Genomic DNA, 11,590 nt, shown 5'->3' on the forward strand with positions numbered 1-11,590 from the left:
TCCACTTCATTCATCACGTGCTGATTAGGAATTTGCCCTTGATTATTCACAAACTATTATTACGGAACTGGATTCAATATCAGACATAACATTTAATTTTATGTATTCACTAATCTTTTGTTATAAAAATAATCAATTATTGAAGACTAGAAAATACTGAAATACACACATTTTAAAACAACCACTATCAATCATACATTTTCCTCACAATCTTCCTTTTCTATGCCATGTGTTTGTTTTACTTTGTGGTTGTCTATGACCGGCCAACTAACAGTGGACAGAGCATGATTAGGAGCCGCCCCTGATGAGCACTAATGCTCTTTAAACCATCCATGCAAGAGAGTGGTGATTTGAATATCTATACTGGAGAAATTTGTATTCAAATCCTTTGCCTAATTTTGAATTGGGTTGTCTGTGTTTTTTGTTGTTGAGTTTTAAGGGTTCCATACATTTTCTGGATAATAATCCCTTATTAAGTATATGACTTGCAAATATTTTCTCACATTTTGTGGATTTCCTTTTAATCTGTTGATAGTGTCTTTGATGCACATTTTACAAAAACATCGTGAATCCAGTTTGCAAATATATTTTGTTGTCTGCGCATTTGGTGTCATCTCTAAGAAATCACTGCTGCTCTTGAGGAGCCCTTGTCTTTAGAACTGACAAAAGGAAACAAAAACTCTGTGTTAAAATGACATTACGAGTGAGACAACAGTGATCACAGCAATTCTGAACATATATGGTCCAAATTCTTTAAAAACCATTGACCACCAATGTTTATTAATATATTTTCCTTGATCCTTATAAGTCTGTGTGAGGGTAAGCATTTAAAAGGATGAATGTCAGGCTCAGAGAGGTCAAGCAATTTGCCTCAGATGTACAGATCTAGTTAGTGTCAAGGCAGAAACTAGAAGGCATTAAATATTCTCGGAGGGAAACACAGCAAAAGTCAACATTGTGCAATGCACTTACGGATCTATGCATTCCAAAGAAAGCAACGTGGTTAAAAATCTTTTTCTCTTTCCATTTTAAACTCTTTTGCTTGGGCACCTGCTTTTTGCAAGGTGTCGCCCGTGAGGGTGCACGTGGCACTCGCTCCGGGAGCACAGCCTTCTTCATCCAGAAGCTGCAGGAGAATGGCAGCACACACTGGTGTGGCCCACACGCTCACAGTAAGGAGGTTTGATCCTAATCCATCACCATCATCCTGATGCATAGTTAGATTTTTCTCTGTACAGGACATGAGCATCCCTACATAATTAAAATGAGCCATCGTCCAGCCACTGGGCTCCTGCCACAGGGACCAGAGGGCTCCACCTTCCAGGAGTCCCCAGACATGCAAGGCCAATTCATCCTGAAGCCAAGGCACCCAGCCAGGAACCAGCAGAGGAAAGGTAAGCCCCTCCCCTCCGGCAAGCGCCTTCTCTTGGCTCATGTCTCCACTTCCCAAATGCGTGACACAAAGCTGATTTTCCATGTGTGGGTGGAGGGCCCGTGTGGACAGGAACCCAGTACCCGCCCAGAATCAAGCTTAGAGAAACTCCAAAGGTCTGAAATCAAGACCCAGCTCAATTCTAGGAAGGTTTTTTTTCTTTTTTAATTCTTCTAGGTAGACAGTTGCTCCCTTTTCTGTATCCCCAGAGCACTGTTGCCATATAGTTCTGTGTCTGCACATCCATGTGTCTTCTCAGAGCATGTGCTTCTACAACCCGAGACGGTGCCTTCCCGATCTCAGGGATTTGTCCAGTATCTCGGCCTGTCACGGGAGGGGACCAAATGACCACATGTCTTAGACACACCTGGAATCAAAAACTCCAGTGGAGCGAAGAGTTATGGAATTGAACTGGACTCTCTTCTGGGCTTCGGCTGAAGTGGCCTTGGGATTCCAGAGAGAACTGGACTCTCAAGTCTGTTCCCACAGCAAGCTTGCTTTCCACGTCTGCTTCAGACCCAGGGCGAGACCAAAACTAGACTGAATGTTTACGGTCAGGGCTTTTTTATCTTCCTTCTTGTCATTTTTTCCCCTACCACTCCAATATTTTCCCATTGATATTTCTTTCTCTGAAGAAGACATTTTATTTATTTGGGAAGTATTTGAGCCAGAATAGAATTTCTACTTCAAAGTATTTTTATTATGATTGTTATTCTAGAAGGATAAATTTTCAAAAAATTTATTTTTTAATACACAGACCCTAATTGGAGCATGAGGAAACACTAAACTAAATCTTGCCAGGACTGTTTAAAACTAGCTAGGTTTTGGGGGCCAGCCCGGTGGTGTAGTGGTTAAGTTCAGTGCGCTCCACTTCGGTGGCCCAGGGTTTGTGGGTTTGGATCCCAGGTGCTGACCTACACCACTTATCAAGCCAAGTGGTGGAGGCAGCCCACATAAAAAATATAGGAAGATAGGCACAGATGTCAGCTCAGGGCCACTCTTCCTCAAGCAGAAAGGAGATTGGCAACAGATGTTAGCTCACTGTCTATACTTTCTGTCTATGCTCATAGAGTAGCTGAATGTGTAGCTTTGTATCAAGGGATAGAGCACACTTCTTCAGAGCATTCTTGTTTAAGCTGAATAATGGAATACATTTGGATAGTTTTAGAAATAATAAAATCAGGTTAAGAGTAGGAAAACCAGGTTGCATACAACAACTAACCTACATTTTAACGTGTATCTGAGACAAACATTTGTACATGCAGACATATAGAAATCTTCTCCTGGAGTTAAGAATGTATTGGCTTTCTTCTCTCTTTTTAAAATGGTAGGGGTATCAAATGCCAGGCAGGAAGAAGCCTTAGTTAGGGGAGTGGTGGCATTCCTTCATGACTGCTACCTTCTGGAGGCAGTGAAATCAAATGGAGAATGGGGGTGGGGTCTGCTTTGGGGGAGGAGACAGATGTCTAGGCCTCCTTAGGCCTCTGAGTGAGGGAGATGAGATTTATCAAGGCTGCTATGAGCCATGCCTTATGCTGAGTGGGACCTTCTAGTATTTAGTCCAAAGAGGTGTAGGTAGCATCATTTACATTAAAGTTGACCAAACCAGCTCAAAGAGTTTTCAGTAAACTTATCCGACTAAGCGGCAGAACCAGGAGCCTTCTGTTTCTCAGATCCTGCTCTCTCTGGTCCAGCCCCAGGAGCACTGCATCCACGTGAGTGGACATGGAGATGCACTCACTCCTTCCCAGGAAGGCCGAGTGGTTGGACGCTGAAGGCTACTTGGTGAAATGTTGCTTCACTGTTTATCCTTCTACAACTTGGCTCCTCTGTTGACATTTTTAGTATTCGGTATAAACATGTGATTTAAACAAATGTTAAGGTACCTTCTTAGGTAAACATTCATAGCTGAGCATTAGAAACTTGGAACTCAGCTTTTCCTTGCTGATCACCTTTCCTTTGAAAAGCATTCTTTTGACAGGGGCTGTTGGGTAGTTAAAAATCATCTCTGGTAAGCTTCTTGGGTGTCCGAAGAAACACGGCCACCTGGAATCTTACCACATAGCCAGCATTTAATGACCACTTCCCAAGGACCCTGACTGCTGATAGTCATCATGGAGCTGCCTGAGCATTGTGGACCCCAGAGCAGAGGCCAGAGGCCGGCTGAGAAGTGGGCTCAGGCAGGTTGTGTCTTGAAAGGCAGATCCTTTTGCTGAAAGAAAGTTGACCATGGTTGGGCGTTCAGAAAGCAAACAGGGAATCTAAGAGTGGGAGGAGACTTACTATGAAAGTAGATGATTGCCAAACTCTGCTTGATTTGAAAACCAAACCTGGTTAGCTTTCAAAATGTGATCTGTCACCTGAATCCACTGTTCATACTAAACATCAGAAAACACGGACAAGTACAAGTGAAGTGTCTCATGCAACAGGCAGGAGAGAGCACTGCCTAGGAAGCATTTCCCCTGGAAAGAAGTGACCCCAGTCTGAGCAAGCCTCTAGGTTTGCAGGATGAGGGGAAGAAGAGCAGATTAACACCACAAGGATGCAGTTGGCCAATTTCCGAACGTGGGAAATTCTGTGCAAAAGCTGACTCAGTTCCTCTTTCTTCTTGCCATTGCAATGAATGTGCCGTAAGTAAATTAAACTAACTACTACTGATAATCTCACTTCTTCTTTGGATTCAGGCCAGAAGTCAGTGAGAATTAATTTATGGGCAACTGGGCCCTCCGCGTGGCTCCAGCACCTGCCAGGACCTTCTGCACGTGACGCCACCATCCCCAAAGCCAGGGCAGCTCTTCGGCGTCAGCCTCGGGGATGTGTGTGAACGCGACAGCCTGCCCCCTTCTCTTCTGGTGGGTCTCATTTTGGTCTTCTGTGGCTTTCCTGAGGAGGGGAGACTCAAGAGGTCAAGTGTCTCGTTTAAATCTATCCCTAAATGGAGAAATCTTTAGACAGCCGCTGGCTTTGGGGGAAAAGCTTTGCTAATATTATGTCAAAGAATAAAATCTGATTTAGGTACTGCTGAGTCATAAAGCAAACACGACAAAGAAAAGATACCCATGTCCATTCCATAGGTTTCAGCAAAGACCCACATATGCCTGCTCAGATCAATGCAAATGGGCTCTATGTGGATGAAAGTCTCCAGAAGTCCACCCCGTCTCATCTTCTCTGAACTCCACCGTAGTCTTCAGCCTCCTTCAGCTGAGTCTACTCAATCTCACTCCTCAGAATCTCTCAGGTGATTTTGACCTGTATTTCCAGTGCTGAAGCATACAGACTCAGCCTCTGGCATATGTGGATCCTTTCATCCAAATAGAATGTGTCAGTGACAGCCACAGAATTTGGCCTGTGTTAACTCAAGTTGGTGTATGGAATTGTCAGTTTCAACATTTATTGAGTGTCCAGTATCTCTCCAAGCACTTATGAGATCTAGGGAATTTTAGGCTAACGATGAAGAAATGTGTCATGCCAGTCCCATGCTCCTACTACCTCAGTCCTTGCAAGTTTCACAGCAAATTTAGGGGGTAGCTATGATTATCATCATTCCCACTTCACAAATGAGAATAAAAGTAACCTCACTAAAGTGCACACTGTGCCCAAGGCCACAGAGCCAAGATGTAGCATCATAGGATTCGGGTCCCTTGGATTACCTGACTCCAATACCTAGAGCCTTTCTGCACCACAAGCAGAGGACATGAAGATGCAGCAAAAGGAAAGGAAAGAGTGATGAGAAGGGGATGTAATTAGAGGAGGAGGAGAGGGGTTTGGAGAGCCCGATTTGAAAGGAGGGAAAGCAATCCAGGAAGTAGAAATGGGGTACGCAGCCCCTTAAAGGGGAACGAACAATGGGACACGGGTATGGCACCAAGATTTCCATAGCTGGGGAAGAGCAGCTATATTAGGGCATGATGAGGAAAGATTGGTGGAGTAGGAGCGGGTGATTCCACAAAGGCCTGGAAGCAGGGAAGTTTCATTCAAAAGTGTCAGTTCACTGAAAAGGAAAATCTGACTTAACAACTGTTTGAAATGTTTCAGCATATGAGTGTAGAAGGGATGGTTGGGTAGAAAATAGAGACACTGAGAAAAAAAATTCTACGTTTGCTTGCATGCCCCCCCCTCCAGCACTGCACCTCGCTTACCCCAGCTCAGACAAGGGGAGCTGGTGCTCTGGGCTCCTGGAGTACAAGGTGCCATTGATTTTTCCTTTCTCTTCTTCCCGATAGGATATGCTTTGCTTTCTTAAGCAAAAAGGGCCGCTCACAGAGGGCATATTCAGAAAATCGGCCAATATGAAATTATGCAGAGCCCTAAAGGAGACATTAAATGCTGGGGACAAAGTGAACCTGAACTGTGAATCTGTTCTTGTGGTCGCATGTGTCTTAAAGGTAGGGAAACTTCTAGCATTATCCACACACAGCGTAACTCTGAAGGTACATGATGAATCTCCTTTACCGTGATTGCCCAGGAACCATAATAGGCATAATAGATTGAGAAACTGAAAAACACTTCACGAAGTCCAAATTTAAGGGCGTTAGTTTGTGGTTAAAAGCCCAAATGTTAGATATACTTTCCTTTTTCATCACACACTACCTTCTCCTTCTTCATTCCTGAACATTATCCCAGAATAATAATAATAAAAATTCTGAACACACACTTAGATATACAGAACGTTTACCAGAACAAACATCCTGTTTTTGATGACTTCTTCACCATTGTCCTAATGAAAGCAAAGTTTACAAAAGAAAATTCGTATGAAACATTTGAAAATAGATAGAGAGGTTGACCGTAGTCAGTAAGCCAACATTTGTCATTCAATGAATCAAAAAATGCTCAATGAGTGAGCAAAAGCTCCGTTCACTTCCTCATCCTTCTTTCGCCTGCCTCTTTTAATTTAAAAGTAGTGTAGGGGTGACTTCACTATTTTTTGCCTTCTTTCACCCTTACCAAATTTGGCATCCTTTATTAATGTTTGTTAAGCTTAACCCACCACCCACGATTATGGTCACACAGTAACAAGCTCCTACCACATGCTTCTTCTTATAAATCTGACTTTTAAAGTAGGTGCAGCAACGAAATTTGTTTGGAATTCTGAAAATTCAATAGATTTATACAAAAAAGGTTTTTAAATGATACCGCTAAATCACAAATATCCAGTTATGTTTCTATGAAGGGAATCATAGAACAGGGAAAGAATTGACTCAATCCATCTTGGTATTTGTTAACAGCTGTAGAGGAATGCTCAGAAGGAGAAATGACTACAATAGGTTATTAAAATTCTCTTATAATCGAGATTCCATTTGGTCTTTCCTTGTTCCCCATGATTGTTCAGCTCTGTCATAAATAGGGACAGTTCAGAAGTGGCTTAGTAGTCCACCACTGTGACATTGGGATGATTAGAAATATACTCTAGGCATACAAATAGCAAGTTGAGTGTTGCCTTCTGTGAGGTGCCCACCTGGAACTGATTTTCCAGCAAGAGTTAGAGTTGCCCATCAGCAGAGTCTTGCCTATCTTTCTGTTATAAGTACAGACTAGCAAGGGGGTGGCCACTCGTGGGTATAGTTCTTAGACATTCCTAAAGTTGACTGATCTTGGTGGGGAATCAGACTTTGCAACTTGGCTTTGATAATACCATGCCCAATGAACTGGGGTGTTGACCTAAACCAGAAATGAGTACATCATCAGGACCACATTGAGTTTGCCATTGAGCTGTCTAAAAACAGAGGTCCAGCAGTGAATACCCTTGGCATATTCTGCTCGGGTCATGTTCTGGCTTCACCACACTCAGCCTCACCAATGGGCTCCCACAGACAGGGTTCAGGAAACAGAGAGGAGACACATGCTCCGAGTGCATGTAGTGTGCACGCATGAGGCAGGCTCCTGCACGCTCCCAGACTTGAAGAGCCGGCCAGAGTTGGACTGCTTCCTCCCTCCAAATATATTGGAAGCACTCCATAGGAAACACGGTGAAAAGCACTAACTACCATGGCTAGCTACAATACCATGGGTACCACACACCAATCAACATAGTCAAAGTGAGAGGACTGGGACTCTGTCCATTGGCTTCTCTGCTCTGTCCCCAGTGCTCACAATAGTGCCTGGCACTAACAGCAGCTCAATAGGGATTAGCATGAGTGAACCATCATTAGATTCTAATTAGGATAGTTGCCCTGAGGCACTTCTCTGAGCAAGCCACCACTAAGAGAAGGCATGTGCTGCTGAGTGAGAACAATGGAAGCTAGGTGTGCTTGGAAACTAGCAAGACAATGTGACAACTTCCCCTCAGTCTTGCACAAACATTAAAGCTTCGTAAATTTTAATAGGCCCAATTCTACGATGTTAAACTTGTTCCTCAGCCCTCTAAAGTGACAGATGTTCCAGGCCTCCACTTAGGAAGCTGACATTTGTGCGTCTGTAGCCCTGATACTCAGAGGCCTGAAGTTGCGATGTATCTAAGTTTTTAGTAAATTTTTCTTCTTTTTGGAAGGATCTGTATGTCCCACTCACAGACTGTAAGGGGTAACACATTGTTACCCAATGGGGATTTTAATATATTTCCAATGTCTGCTGCTTCCCAGTCTGCAGGATCGAACGTTCATACAGTTAAAACCAGGATGAACGAGGCTATTGTGATGCAGTGTTCTCCCAAGGAGCACACATACCTCAAGTCAGAAGGCTCAGTTCTCTCTTAATATGTGTGCGAGAGCACGAGGGTGTGTGCGTTTGGTTTGTTTCAGAACTTCTCTTGCTTGAGTTAAGAGCAAGCACTGTGTCTAAACGGGGATGGGTATTTCTTCTCAAGAAACTAGCAGGATTCAGGGATGACGTCTCACCGGACCTTGTCAGTTTCTACTAGTTTACTAAAATGGACACCAAGAGGAAGTTCCAGGTGATAGAAGGGGGCTTTCTCTTCGCTCCCACTGTGGCCCACTCTGCTTTGGTGCTTCTAAGTTTTAGAAGTCCAAGCACCCACTTCAGGGTGTGCAAGTCAGTGGAGAGGTGGAGCTGAGCGCTGCGTGGGTCACAGTGTGGAGAGCCTGAGAAGGAAGTGGGGACAGAAACTCAACTTTTCAACTCCATGTTTTCCCTGTAATTTGTCCAATATGTATTTGCCATAAGAATAATACTCTTCTTTTGATGTGTGTAAGGATTTTCTTCTAAAACATCCCAGGGAGTGTCTTTACATCTGACCTCTATGCTAAATGGGTCAGTATAACTGATGGAGAGTAACGAGGAGGAGAAAATCGCTGCCACTCAGAGGTAACGATGCCATGATTACTCTACTGGGGCACACCTCCAAAGTACAATCAACATACTCTTAGGAAAATATTAGCTTATACTTTACAGCTTTGTCCACCAAAATAATGACCAATGCCAAAGAGTTTGATTTGACCACTCCCACGGAGGCCAGTTCAAAAACAGTGGCATGCCTTACTGCTCTTATTGAGTTCTTGTTCTTCTCCTAGTCTTGTTAATAAGGAATCCTTGACCATTTTCTACCTTCTGAATACTGTCGATGAGAATAATCCATAACCAATCAATAAATGAAAATTTGGGTGAGTTTATTCTGAGCTTAAATTTTAGGATTATAACCCGGGAGGTCTTTCCACAAAGGAACAGAGCACTCCAAAGAAGTGGGGGTACATAGGGTGGTTATATACCCTCAAAGAGGGTGTTTCACATGATTTAAATGTCCCTCCCACAATAGCCACAAGAGTGCCCTGTCGGCACAGCACTTGATGGACACAGCAGGTAGTGGGTCTGCTATCTCCAAGGGCGCAGCAGGAGGCAGTCTTATTGTCTCAAGCTGGGTGGTCACAGGTGAGCGCAGCAATCAGTTTCTAGCCTAAGGAAAGATGCTTAATCCTTAAGGAGACACCAACGTTGGCAGGGGGAGGGAAGTTCAACCTCTCATCTCAAGGGCCTTTTGCTCTTGCCATAGGGAATCTCTAAAGCAGATAGACAATGCATGCTCAACGGCCTCGGTCAGGCCCTTTTGGAAAGACAAGGTCAGGCCCGAATTAGGTTTACACCAAAATGGCTTCCTCATATATTCCAATATATCCTATTACTTGCCATTTTTATTTGACAATATGAAACTGAGAGCAGATGAAATCCTTTGGTCCAAGAGAGATGCTAAGGACCAATCTTCCAGGGATATGGTCTTACCTTTGTCAAACACTTAACTAGCCAGAGAAGTTCTTATCTGGTTCAGGAACTGAACTCAATGAAACATTTTTGCCTGGAACTTTGCTGGGCTCTTACCCTGAGACAGTGTTCCTATATTGCTACCTTCAAAACAAGGGAGCCTTTGAAATTTCATCGCTGTTTAATTTAATCAATGAGCTTTTGTGAACTTTAATTGAAGAGTTTCTGCAATGTTTCAGAGTTTTAAAATATATTTAGATTAAATTCGATGTTAATAAGATGTGCCCAAATGAGAACACGTTCTAGGCGTTTCAGGGAAAATATTTCAGGCAGCATGTTTAGGAGGGCCATTTCTGCATTCTCGTGCATGTTCACTGGGCTTTGTGCCTGCTCTACAAAGAAGTCCTCTGTTCCCTTTCTCTGTATTTCCAACTTCCTGAGCAAAATGACGTGCTGTCTTTAAAGGTCCATTTTTGTGTCTTTAGGCTTTTGGATGAGCTGCCCAGAGCCAATGCAGAGCTCCTGCGCTATCTTTTTGGAGTGCTGCACAACATTCAGCAGCATTCGTCCGTCAATCAGATGACAGCTTACAACTTAGCCACCTGCATAGCCCCAAGCATTCTTTGTTTGCCCAATGCCTGCAGCGCAGAATTAGAAAGTGACATCACAAGAAAAAAGAAATGAAAGCTCTCATTTGCGTGCCCTAGGGGTCAGAGTCCCCACTTGGAACCCAAAATGGACGGTGTTAACTCTGACAGACCAGTTTTTGAAAGTGTATCCGTTGAGTGGCAGAGTCATTTATCCTCCTCTGTGGGGATGGGAAGGAGGGTTGTTAAGGGGGAACTGTGAGCAGTTGAGTCTCTCCTCCCTTCCTGTCCATGAGACTAAACTCTGGACGGACTGAACAGCAGAGAGAGGAGTGGCCCGATATGACAGAAAAGAACCTGGGCTTTGGAGTGTGACAAGCCAAGGTTCACTCTCAGCCCAGCCACTCAGGGATGTGTAACCCTGGGCAAAGTTTCCAAGCCATGGTTTCTTCATCACACGATGCCGACAACACCCAGCTCCTCTGGTCATTACTGGCACATCCTAGGCAGCTTGTAATATGAGCACCCATGGCTCCACACACTTTGGCCTTCCTCTGCCAGCTTTGGCTCATTCAGCAAAGATTGGCTACTATTTTGCCTCTGCTATAGGGTGAGGAAACTAGTAAAAGATTCCAGAACATCCTATCAGAGCTACAACATGCCCAATAAGATCATAGCTGTTTCCCAAGAAAGTTTTCCAGAAAGTAAGGGTGGGGCAGGCAATGCAAGAGGAGGGGCTGCAGCCAGACAAACTGAATGGTGTCTCTCCAAGCTGCTTTCTTCCCTTAAAACCCACAGAAATCTCTGCTGCCCAAGTTTAAGCAGCACCTAAACTTACAAATGAATTTCACTTATCCGTGTCTATTGGGTGCTTTATAAATTTTCCTAAGATGTGATATGTCTATTATATCTCAACAAAACTGGAAAAAATGTTTAATGAAAATGAATAGATAAAATTTCATAAGAGACTATACATCTTCCCCCAAACATCCTATGTGGGTTACATTTGAAAATTGCCTTTGTTTTCAAGATGTAACCATTGATATAAAAATGTTAGCTTTTAAACTAGACCACAAATTATGCCTTTAGTCCACTGATGAAAAGTATTTTAAAACCTGTGCCCAAAGTACTCACGAAAGTATCACAGTTCGTTCTTAGAGAAAACTGGTTCTCTGAATTTTTCTTAGTATTCTTTCACAATTTTTGTTAGAGCCAAGATTCATGTATGAAATGTGATTTATAACTATGCCATATGAAAAGAACACCCCGTTTTTACCCTTTTGTGTTGCAGATTTCTCTTGTGCAATTTTTGATTGAGAATTGCCTCCAGATCTTTGGAGAAGACATTGCTTCCTCCTGGGGAGAGATCCATGCATTGTGATGGCAGCGAGAAGGCTGCAGATCCTTCAACTGACTTCGGAGA

At 43.4% G+C, this 11,590-nt stretch overlaps 1 long non-coding RNA gene across 1 annotated transcript; it reads left to right on the forward strand.

Moving 5' to 3' along the window:
* Nucleotides 1-1,170: 1,170 nt before the first annotated feature.
* On the forward strand, nt 1,171-5,812 carry LOC139084410 (uncharacterized). Its single transcript, XR_011541746.1, has 3 exons — nt 1,171-1,394; nt 4,117-4,284; nt 5,656-5,812. It is a non-coding gene; the product is annotated as an uncharacterized lncRNA (long non-coding RNA).
* Nucleotides 5,813-11,590: the final 5,778 nt, after the last annotated feature.

This window comes from Equus przewalskii, chromosome 7, assembly GCF_037783145.1.
Source record: "Equus przewalskii isolate Varuska chromosome 7, EquPr2, whole genome shotgun sequence".
Taxonomy (NCBI): Eukaryota; Metazoa; Chordata; class Mammalia; order Perissodactyla; family Equidae; genus Equus; species Equus przewalskii.